The following is a 12,391-nucleotide window of genomic DNA, read 5'->3' as shown; positions in this document are numbered from 1 at the left end:
ACGATAAAGTCGGCCCCCAGGACCCCTCTTCCACCCTCCACGTCCCATTTCATCAGGACACACGTCCACTTGGAGCGGAGCGGTCCTATCCGAATGGTGAGCGGGATGGAAAACGAGCCAGCCTGTTCCCTACCCGTGAACCCTGATAGACTGTATGGAACCCCGCTGGAGAGAGGTGAGGCGATGGGGTTAGCTGAATAGACCACGGTTCATGATGCCCCCGTGTCTAATAGATAAGTCCTCGTCACCTTCTCCACCTCCATCTCCAAAAGGGGTCTTTTCCACTCATCATATCAGAGCGAACACAGATAAACAGGCTGCGCTGGCTCTAGTCACGGCTGTGGGTTGGATGGGGCTGACGGGGTGAGAGCACCGGTGGCGGCTGCTACTCTCCCCTGGCCAGTCAGTAAGGACCACATGGCGTCCAAAAGTGACTCGACCTCTGCGGAAGGGGTCCCTGCCCCCGTCTTTTGGGCTGGGGCTGTGGGATGCTTTCCCTTGTTATCTTTCCAAGGGTTTTTGCACTCCTTCCGCCAGTGACCATCCTTCCCACACCTGTAACAATTGGTCTTGGTGGGGTGAGGGGGAGTTACTCCCTTCCTGGTGCCATTCTTTCCTACCCGGTCCGGGTTTTACCTCGTGCACCTTACCCTTGGGTGGGTGTGCATCGGCTCCCCTACAGTTTTTGTAAGCCAGAGTGAGCTGCCTAATCACATGGGGATTTTTGGGATCGAACCAGGCTTCTGCCTTGGCCCGGACCTGTGGCAAGCTGTTTGCCACCAGGCAACGGAGCCAATGCGTCAGGGAATCCCCGTTCAGGAACGCTCGGTCTGGCATCCCCCGGTAGGTCCTCCGGTACAGCCGGTCCGAAAAAGCCTGCGGGGTTTCCCCCGAGAGCTGGATCGTTTTCTCCACACGGGAGAAAGGACTTCCCTCATCCATCCCCATGGCCTCCAGAACCGCATCTCTAAGCTGCTCATACCCGCACTGCCCCCTTTTACACTCGTCAGAGAGGGATTGGAGGAGATTACTCTCCAGGGAGAATAGCAGCATTTTGGCCTGCTCCGTGTCATCGCAGTCGTTGACGCTGGCGGTTTGCTCTATTTCCCTGAAGTGGATCGAGGGGTCTCCCTTTTCGGAGAGCCTCGGGAGATGGCTGACCATCGCCCTAAGCTGTTGGGTGTTAAAGGGCAATACAAACTGGTTTTGGAGGGGTCCCTCAATGTCGCCATTAGAGGGTGGGCCGAACCTCCGATGCCATGCTGGGCACATCAGTCCCGGTTCCGACCTCGGGCGGGGGTTGCTCTACCTCTGCTTCCACTTCTGGCTCCACTTCGGGTTCCACCCCCCTTGCTGCCAAACCTCGCCGAAACTTGGCGCTAAGGGTGGTGGCCGTGAGGTCTCCTCTCTCAACCGGGTCGTCCCTAGACACTACCGGTGACGTTGGAACTGTCCTCCCCTCGTTCCCCATAAAATCTGCCTGGCCTGCCTTTGGGCTGATGAGGCATACCATGCCTTTTGCCTTCCGGAGAGCCCGGCTCAGATTTTCTATCCTCTCTTTTTACAGGGGCTGTGGTCTGCCTCCTCAAACCCCGTTCACTCGCTAGCTTATGCGCTGCCTTTACCTCCTGTACTTTCTCTTCCTGTTCCCTGATCTGCTTTGCCAAGCGGGCGTTCTTCTCCCGCAACCTGAACTCATTTCCCTTGGCCTCGGTGACTTGGCACCGTAGGTATTCCAACTGGGCCTCGTGTTCTCCCACTAAATGCACTCTTTCCTGATTCAAAGCCTGTAAAGCTACTAATAACTTTTCCCCCGCAAGAGCCTTATCCTGGATCTTCAGGGCTGACTCCCTCAACTCGACTGCCTGTGCTGCAACGAGCCCGTCCAAGAGCTGGACCTGCTTTTTAAAGTACATCAGCCAAACTGCCTTCTCTAAGGACTTCTTGTGTTCCTTTCGCTCTGTCCACTAAGCTGCTGCATCTATCGGGCGCCCAGCCTTTAACAGAGTGGTGATCCACTTCTTAGTGATATTCACCTTGCTAAACACGTAATCAGAAATCCTTTCCTCCATCATGGTTCGTTCATCCGAACCACTGTCTACTGCATCGCAACCTTGTTGCCGGTGTCCTGCCGCAGTCGCCATTTCTGTAGGGCGTGGCCTGTGGGGTGGCGCGTGCGCCCGGACAGTTATGCCCCTGACCGTTTGAGCGGTTCGAATCGCTCCCACGCCCCTGGGTTCTAGACACCGGACTTGGGTACAAGGCGGCAGTACAGAGAAGACTCAGGTAGACAGGTGGTTGGATATAAACAAAAACCAAGATTTTATTGAAGAGGAAAATTGATACAATCTTATGGAAAATTACTAGTGTACACTTCTACAGGCAAAATACAAAAGAATAACTATACTTATACAGCGAATGGGGAACACACGGCACATCGAGGGAAAACAACCATCTTAACAATCCCCTTCTCCTTATCCCACCCCCTATACCTAACTAGATCAAGCTATGAGGGGTCAGAACTTCATGCTCACCAATCAAAAGGGGTCTGCTGGACTCAAAACAGCGGTTGGGTTCGGGGTTCGCTCTTGGTGCTCTCTGGAGCCTGCTGTCGTCACGTGGTCTCCAAGTGCTGCAAGGGCGTTGTCCAGGTTCGAGTACCCCAAAGTTAAAGTCTCTGTTTGGGTACTTTACCTTGCAGGGATGATTCTTCATCGTCCGCCAACAGTTTGAGTTTGTGTGAAGATAGTCGCAGGTTGGCTGAGGCTGAAGGCACGATGATTCGAAGCCTCCCCTCAGTTCGTCTCCTCAGTTGGTCTTCTTCAGTCGGTCTTCCCTCCTCCCCTCGTCGCGTCCCGCCTGGCCTGGCCTGAATTGTCCGTGTCCGCTCGATGCAGTGCCTGGGCGAGTTCCAGATGGAGTGGGGAAAAGTCACGTGCAAAGGCCAGGGGGTAAGTGCGGGACGGGGAAAGAGCGACAGCCACGAGGGCGAGGGGCGGAAGAGCTGAGCAGAGAGAGAGAGCGCGATTGTTACCCGGGGCCTTCAGTTATACTCTTTTCGAAAACCCTTATCTGCGTGCCAAATCAGGTTAGTTCTTTGTCTTAACCTTGGCGGGCTATTTTAAATAATGGTAGCAATCCATACTAACTGTTTCTAGATGGCCGGTAAATGCATCTACCGGCCTGATAATTGACTTGTTTTGTCATGAATGTTCCTTGATGGGCCTGTCCAGCCTCGATGGCGCTCTTAATCTGTTTCCGATTATATATGTAAACTGCTTGATGGCCTTAACTATAGGCCTAACTGAATTTAGATTTGTCTCCAATTCGGTCTAATATATAATTCAAAGTCCTGTCTGGTTTTAAAATACAAAGTCTCTCTTCACAGAAACTGCAGCTTTGGTTTTGATTCCTCCACAAGCTGCCTGTGTTGCAGAGTCTAAGTTTCAAAATCTCACAGGCTTTCTGCCACGAAGCGCGGACGCCATTTTGGGTACCCTTTTTCATTAAAAATGTCCATGCAGGATCCCTTTTCTTATTAATAACCTTCGGGGAAAATGTAGAAATTTTGCGAATCTTACACAATGCACCAAGCATTTCATTGTGTGCACCCATCAGCCTTCTGTTGTCTGATCCATTGAAGTAGTCATCTGAGTAACCTGCAGCAGAACCCTTGAGTGTCCTCGCCCTCCGGCGAGCTGGCACCTGCGCTATCTTTGCCCCCTGTCCTGGATGCAGGCCACTCATGTCCAGTGTCTCTCCATGTGCAGATCCCACCTCTATGCTATCCTCTAAATTATGCGCAGTGTCAGTATCTGAGCTGGTAGCTGCGAGTGTGAAATCGAGTGACCGTGTTTCTTCTTCATCACTGTCTTGTTCCTCTTCCACCACTGCCGGGTAAGGTTGTGGGGAGGGGGAGGGAAAGCAAGAGGTGCATGCTTATACCATCTGCAACTTGTAAATCAGAAGAGATTGTGGGATGAGGGGGAAATGGGTTGTGAGAAGGAGTATTAGCTATGAGAATAGCATCATCTTCCATGGTTTCAGCACCGCCACTGTCCACAATCTCAGCAATGGCCATTCCAATGATGGCGAGCACCGTCTCATCCATGGGGGTAAGGATATGGAAGCGTGCCTGTCCCTCACCGATTAGGTCCTGTTGCCTCCAGTTGTTTGCCACCTTGTCCTGCAAGAGAGAGGGAAGTGTGTCGGTGAGTGTGGTGCAATCTGTTTGGGTGATGTGGCTGTCATGGTTGAATAGCTGGCAGTGTGTGCAAGCTGTGAGATGTGGGTGTGAAGCTTGCAGCAGTGCTGAGTGTGAGGTGAAGCTATGAATGTTGGCTATCAGTCCTGATTAATAGATTGTTGGTAGGTGAGTGATGGGGGTATTCTGCCTTGCGGCGTTGCTGAGGCTAGTGGTGCAGTTGGTGGGATGTGGCATTTAAAGATGCATTCACTCGTGACCACTTGTGTGAGCTCATTGAATTTTTTGCGACTCTGCATCCCGGACCTCAGGGCTTGACTCCTGGCATTGACTGCCATGGCTATCTGCTCCCACTGACCTCAGAGCGTTTGTCTGGAGGGCTCCCAGCCCTCTGTGGATATAGCACATCTCTCCTCCTTTCCACCTCCTCCACCAAAGCCTCCAGTGCAGCGTCGGAAAACCTTGGAGCCCACTCTCTCTCCCATGTTGTGCCATTATTGAGTGTTTCCCAGGTCAGACTCTTGCAGAATGACTTCCACGCCCTGCTCCAGCCACAATGCACCTCCCCTTTAAGAGGTGCAAGCTGGCTTTAAGCAGCGGAAGCTGGCTTTAAATGGTGCTAACTTCTCTCGATTTTGGGCTCCCTGCTGATGCGTGCAGCCAATCAACAGTACAGTTAGCGCTGGCTGCACGTTACAATCATGGAAATGAGCAGGCAGCACAAAGTTGCCGTGCTGCCTGCATCATATTGAAAGGGTGTGGGTTAATCGCGCATCGCGATCCACGCACCCGTTTTTGGGGGCTATTGAATTTTTCCCCCTTGGATTAGTGCTGCAGTATATTAAGATTCTATTTGAAGTGTTCCTAAAGCTGAGTAACCTCATTTTCATAATTATAGAAGCTCTAGCATGGGTAACTGCACTGCTTATGGCTTTGCTTTCATCCAGAAGGGTTAATAAACACTCTCGGGTACTCCTGGTGATATGCCACATCGCCTTTGGTACAAAGGCTGAGAAAACATTATTCTGAATCATAATCAGCAACTTGTTCCGATGTAGTCTGAGGATTACAATCTTGCACAGGTGATTTGCCTTACCCTACTTTTACATAGCTCCACACAAATCATGTGAAATCCACCATTTGGATGTTAGAAGAGTTGTAATTCTATTTGGGAGGAACGAAAACAAGTATAAGACAGGTAAACTTTTGTGTCTGTATATTGGGAATATCTGCTAAATGTAGAGAATGTAAATCACTGGTGGAATTAATATTGCATTGAGGTCTAACGAGAAGGATATTTTAGGGTACATATAAAGGGAATTCCAACAGTTCTATGGTCATTTGGGTAAATTAAAGTATCATCTTGGAACAGTCCCCATATTGTCACCAAACATTGTTTGGGTTTATTAGGCAATGGTTTGCAATTCAAAGAGGTGCCCGTGGAACCGGAGAATCCTGATTGTATGCCCCCTGACGGGAGGCACAATGTCAGTGGCCAAGCCAACCAATGAACAACTGGTGGCACAGGTGCTCCCCCACCAACCACATCAACCAGCTGAATGAAGCTGCACGGGGAAGTCTTCAACAATTATGCCGTGGATTGATCCCCGTGGGGCTGCGAGCCCAAGGAATAAGAGGCAAGACTGTAACAAACAATTGATCTTTTATAGAGTAAAAAGTGCAAGTAAACTTGCAACCATCAAACGACATTGATTAAATAACTGATACCACAGTAGGAGTAAACTCATGACTAACTCATCCAGAAATCTTTTCTTCAAGAAGATTGAACAGTTCTAAAATCAGAAGGCATGAATAGTGAGGTTGACATCCCTCTGCAGCCAGCTGCATTGTTAGGCAGTAGTGCAGAAAGTGACCTGATAAAATGCTGCACCGTGTGCCTGACTATTAACATTGCCAAGGGAGTTGTGCCAAAGTGGCCATTGCATAAAAGCACAGCATCAGCAATGCACTGGTGAGGTAGTTAATTATCAGGATGTGCAAAGTTTCCTGTGACAACAATGTAAATAGATGCAAAGCAAAATACTGCGGATGCTGGAAATCTGAAATAAAACAGAAAATGCTGGAAATACTCAGCAGGTCAGGCAGTATCTGTGGAGAGAGAAACAGTTACTGGAACTTCCAGTTCTGATGAAAGGTCATCGACCTGAAACGTTAACTCTGTTTCTCTCTCCACAGATGCTGCCTAACCTCCTGAGTATTTCCAACATTTTCTGTTTTTATAATGTAAATAGTCTTTAACAGCAATACATTTTTTAACAAATGGATCTGACTTTTTTAAACTACCTAAAAACAACACAGAAATATGAAGTACAACTATTCATTCACTATTTACAATTCTGTGTTCAAAAGAGTGATGAAGAAGGAGGTAGACTCTGGAGGCAGGCAACCTACTCCCTCATGACTCCACGCTTCATCTCTGGGCCTAGATGAGCCTTGTGCCTCTTGCCGTTACGAGTCTAACTTGTTGGTTGGGATCAGTTGGGAGTTCTGATGCTATTCTAAAGGTACATGGGGCAGAGGTGTTGATTGACTCCTGGTAGCTGCCTCTTGCGATGGGGCTGCTGATGGCTGTGTTAGTGGAGGTTGGTCCTAAGTTGCCTGGTCTCATTTGTGCGACTGAGACCGAGCCCAGGAAAGAAGGCCACAGCCCTGGGAAGTGCTGCCGTTCTGAACATCAGCTGCATGTCTGGGATAACGAATTTCACTGTTGTGGGCAGTACTGGCTAGATGTGCACAGGCAGCAGTTTCTTTGATTTCTTCTGAGATTGCGACACATCACTGGGAATGGTAGCATAATGGTTCTGTTACTAGACTAGTAATCCAGAGGCCTGGATTAAGGATCCAGAGATGTGAGTTTAAATCCCACCACGGCAGCTGGGGAATTTAAATTCAGTTAATTAAATAAATCTGGAATAAAAAGTTAGTATCAGTAATGGTAACTATCGGATTGTCGTAAAAACCCATCCTTAATGATAACTGAGCCTAGCACGCGAGTGCAAAAGACAAGGCTGAAGCGTTTGCAACCATCTTCAGCCAGAAGTGCTGAGTGGATGATCCATATCTGCCTCCTCTTGAGGTCCCCACTGTAACATTTACATATTGATTTATCATTGGCCCGCAGGCATCTGTAAGGAATACCTATTATATTCACGTGATCACATGCTGAGTTGTCATTGGCCTGCAGGCATCTGTAAGGACGGCTATTGTTTAGAAGACCCAAGGGCCCTGACTCCATCTTGTCCACATGGTGCTGTATTGATTGAGAAAGCTTACAGACCTGATGCTTCATTAAAATAGTTTAAACTGTAATACTCCGTTGTCCTGCAATTTATTATTTTTGTACAAAGTGTGCAAAACAAGACACCCACCATCACAGAAGCCAGTCTTCAGCCAATTCGATTCACTCCACATCAAGAAACGGTCCTTTATGGAAGGAAATCTGCCGTCCTTACCTGGTCTGGCTTACATGTGACTCCAGACCCACAGCAATGTGGTTGCCTGTTAACTGCCCTCTGAAATGGCCTAGCTAGCCACTCAGTTGTGCACACCCGCTACGATAAACAATAATAGGAATAAAATCGGACAGACCACCCGGCATTGACCTCTACACCAGCTTCGGACACAACAACGGCACACCCAGCCCAGTCAACCCTGCAAAGTCATCCTCACTAACATCTGGGAATGTGTGCCAAAATTTGGAGCGCTGTCACACAGACTAGGCAAGCAACAGCCTGACATAGTCATACTCACAGAATCATACCTTTCAGCCAATGTCCCAGATTCTTCCATCACCAGAGGTGGTATACAGTCGGGAGGGAGTGGCCCTAGGAGTCCTCAACATTGACTCCGAAGTGGCTTCAGGTCAAGCATGGGCAAGGAAACCTCCTGCTGATTACCACCTCCCTCAACTGATGAATCAGTACTCCTCCATGTTGAACACCACTTGGAAGAAGCACTGAAGGTAACAAGGGCACAGAATGTACTCTGGGTGGAGGACTTCAATGTCAATCACCAAGAGTGGTTCAGTAGCACCAATACTGACTGAGCTGGCCGAGTCCTGAAGGACATAGCTGCCAGACTAGGACTATGGCAGGTGGTGAGAGAACTAACATGAGGGTAAAACCTACTTGACCTCATCCTCACCAATCTACTTGTTGCAGATGCACCAGTCCATGACAGTATTGGTAGCGGTGACCACCGCACAATCCTTGTGGAGATGAAATCCCATCTTCACACCGGAGGACACCCTCCATTGTGTTGTGTGGCACTACCACCATGCTAAATGGGATGGATTCAGAACAGATTTAGCAGCTCAAAACTGGGCATCCATGAGGCGCTGTGGGCCATCAGCAGCAGCAAAATCCACCACAATCTATAACCTCATGGCCCGGCATATCCCTCACTCTACCATTGCCATCAAGCCAGGGGACCAACCCTGGTTCAATGAGTGCAGAAGAGCATGCCAGGAGCACCAGGCGTACCTTTTTAAAAACAAAAAAGGTGCTAACCTGGGGAAGCTGCAACACAGGACTACATGCATGCTAAACAGCGGAAGCCGAGCTAAGCGATCCCACAAGCAACGGATCAGATCAAAGCTCTGCAGTCCTGCCACATCCAGTCGTGAATGATGGTGGACAATTAAACAACTAACTGGAGGTGAGGCTCCATGAATATCCTCATATCAAGAAACGGCTGAGCGCACTGGATACAGCAAAGGCTATGGGCCCTGACGACATCCCAGCTGTCGTGCTGAAGACTTGTGCTCCAGAACTAGCCGCGCTTCTAGCCAAGCTGTTCCAGTACAGCTTTAACACTGGTATCTACCCGACAATGTGAAAAACTGCTCAGGTATGTCCTGTCGATAAAAAAGCAGGACAAATTCAATCCGGCCAATTACCCCCTCCCCCATCAGTCTACTCTCAATCATCAGCAAAGTGATGGAAGGTGTTGTCAACAGTGTTATCAAGCAGCACTTACTCCCCAATAACCACCTCACTGATGCTCAGTTTGGGTTCCGCCAGGACCAATCTGCTTCAGACTTCATTACAGCCTTGGTCCAAACATGGACAAAAGAGCTGAATTCCAGAGATGAGGAGAGAGTGACTGCCCTTGACATCAAGGCAGCATTTGACCGAGTGTGACATTAAGGAGCCCTAGTAAGATTGAAGTCAATGGGAATCGGAGAAACTCTCCACTGGCTGGAGCCATACCCAGCACAAAGGAAGATGGTTGTAGTTGTTGGAGGTCAATCATCTCAGCCCCAGGACATCGCTGCAGGAGTTCTTCAGGGCAGTGTTCTAGGCCCAACCATCTTCAGCTGCTTCATCAATGACCTTCCCTCCATCATAAGGTCAGAAGTGGAGATATTCGCTGATGATTGCAGTGTTCAGTTCCATTCACAACTCCTCAGATAATGAAGCAGTCCATGCCCGCATGCAGCAAGACCTGGACGACATTCAGGCTTGTGCTGATAAGTGGAAAGTAACATTTGTGCCAGGCAATGACTATCTCCAACAAGCAAGAGTCTAATCACTGCCCCTTGACATTCAACAGCATTACCGTTGTCGAATCCCCTACTATCAATATCCTGGGGGGATCACCATTGACCAGAAACTTAACTGGACCAGCCACATAAATACTGTGGCTACAAGAGCATATCAGAGGCTAGGTATTCTAAGAACATAAGAAGTAAGAGCAGGAGTAGGCCATACAGCCCCTCGAGCATGCTCCGCCATTCAATAAGATCATGGCTGATCATCAACCTCAACTCCACTTTCCTGCCTGATCTCCATATCCCTTGATTCCCCCTAGAGTCCAAAAATCTATCCATCTCAGCTTTGAATATACTCAAAGACTCAGCATTCACAGCCCCCTGGGGCAGAGAATTCCAAAGATTCACAATCCTCTGAGTGAAGACATTCTTCCTCATCTCGGTCTTAAATGGCCTACCCCTTATTCTGAGACTATGCGCCCTAGTTCTAGACACTCCAGCCAGGGGAAACAACCTCTCAGCATCTACCCTGTCAATCCCCTTCAGAATCTTGTATGTTTCAATGAGATCACCTCTCATTCCTCTAAACTCCAGAGAGCATAGGCCCATTCTACACAACCTCTCATCATAGGACAGCCCTCTCATCCCAGGAATCAATCTAGTGAACCTTCGTTGCACCGCCTCCAAGGCAAGTATATCCTTCCTTAGATAAGGAGACCAAAACTGTGCACAATACTCCAGGTGTGGTCTCACCAAGGCCCTGTACAATTGTAGCAAGACTTCCTTACTCTTAAACTCCAGCCCCCTTGCAATAAAGGCCAACATGCCATTTGCCTTCCTTATTGATTGCTGTACCTGCATGCTAGCTTTCTGTGCTTCTTGCATGAGGACACCCAAATATCTCTGAACACCAACATTTGAAAGTTTCTCGCCATTTAAAAAAATATTCTATTTTTCTATTCCTACCAAAGTGAATAACCTCTCATATCCCTACATTATACTCCATCTGCCACCTTACTGCCCACTCACTTAGTCTATCTACATCCCTTTGCAGACTCTGTGTTCTCCTCACAGCTTACTGTCCCACCTAGCTTTGTATCATCAGCAAACTTGGATACATTACACTCAGTCCCTTCATCTAGGTCATTAATATAGATTGTAAATAGCTGAGGCTATAACACTGACCCTTGCTGCACCCCAGCCTGCCAATCTGAAAAAGATCCATTTATCCCTACTCTGTTTTCTGCCCGTTAACTAATCCTCTATCCATGCTACTATATTACCCCCAACCACATGAGCCCTAATCTTGTGTAATAACCTTTTATGTGGCACCTTATCGAATGCCTTTTGGAAATCCAAATATACTACATCCACTGGTTCCTCTTTATCTACCCTGCTAGTTACATCCTCAAAAAACTCTAATAAATTTGTCAAACATTATTTCCCTTTCATAAAACCATGTTGACTCTCTGCCTAATCATGTTATGATTTTTGAAGTGACTTGATGCCACTTCCTTAACAATGGATTCCAGCATTTTCCCGACGACTGATATCAGGCTAACTGGCCTGTAGTTCACCGTTTTTTTTCTCTCCCTCCCTTCTTGAATAGTGGTGTTACAGTTGCCACCTTCCAATCCGCTGGGACTATTCCAGAATCTAGGGAGTTTTGGAAAACCAAAACCAATGCATCGAGTGTCTCACCTCCTGACTCCCCAAAGCCTTTCCACCATCTACAAGGCCCAAGCCAGGAGTGTGATGGAATACTCACCACTTGCCTGGATGAGTGCAGCTCCAACAACACTCAAGAAGTTTGACACTATCCAGGACAAAGCAGTCCACTTGATTGGCACCCTATCCACCACCTTAAACATTCACTCCCTGCACCACCGGCGCACCATGGCTGCAGTATGTACCATCTACAAGATGCACTGCAGCAACTCGCCAAGGCTTCTTCGGCAGCATCTCCCAAACCCGCAACTTCTACCACCTAGAATGACGAGGGCAACAGGCGCCTGGGAACACCATCACCTGCAAGTTCCCCTCCAAGTTACACACCACCCTGACTTGAAAATATATCGCTGTTCCTTCATTGTCACTGGGTTAAAATCCTGGAACTTCCTCCCTAACAGCACTGTGGGAGTACCTTCACCACAAGGACTGCAGCAGTTCAAGAAGGTGGCTTCTCGAGAGTAATTAGGGATGGGCAATAAATGCAGGCCTTGACAGCGACGTCCACATCCCAAGAACAAATTAAAAAAATCTGTAGAGATGGTGATGTACAGACACTGGAAATTCATTTTTTAATGTTTTACATTAACTATTTTGAATTGATTTTAAGTCATTTCAAAACAGACTTATCCCCCAAAGCCAGACCTCATTGAGTTATATGACATCTGTTCCGAGCTTTTATGCCTTGTGATTGGTACAGAGCAAGCTATTGGCTGCACTACTTCTGAGGTTCCTGATCAGCATTAAGCTCGCTGTGCTGTATTAAAATTAATTTTCCAGGAAGTTTTGGTGTAAGTTAACAACTGGAAGATAGGAGAGCTCAACTGTGTGATTTACGGCATAATTCATACATTGCTCAGTTTCCTGGAAATTCCGGGCCAATGTATATCATTATATTTAGGAGAATAATTGTGCTGCTATCCATTTGATTTCTGGAAAAGATTCCT

The 12,391-nt window shown here is 48.0% G+C and overlaps 1 protein-coding gene across 3 annotated transcripts in view; it reads left to right on the top strand.

Moving 5' to 3' along the window:
- LOC147123132 (uncharacterized) overlaps nucleotides 1–12,391 on the top strand; it is a 162,857-nt gene that overhangs the window by 71,388 nt on the left and 79,078 nt on the right. The window lies entirely within an intron of this gene.

The sequence above is a fragment of the Somniosus microcephalus genome, chromosome 2, assembly GCF_052327205.1.
Source record: "Somniosus microcephalus isolate GS21.2 chromosome 2, FLI_Smic_1.0, whole genome shotgun sequence".
NCBI classification, from domain to species: Eukaryota; Metazoa; Chordata; class Chondrichthyes; order Squaliformes; family Somniosidae; genus Somniosus; species Somniosus microcephalus.
The sequence above is the reverse complement of the archived record's forward strand: the minus strand, read 5'-3'. Positions and strand labels throughout refer to the sequence as shown.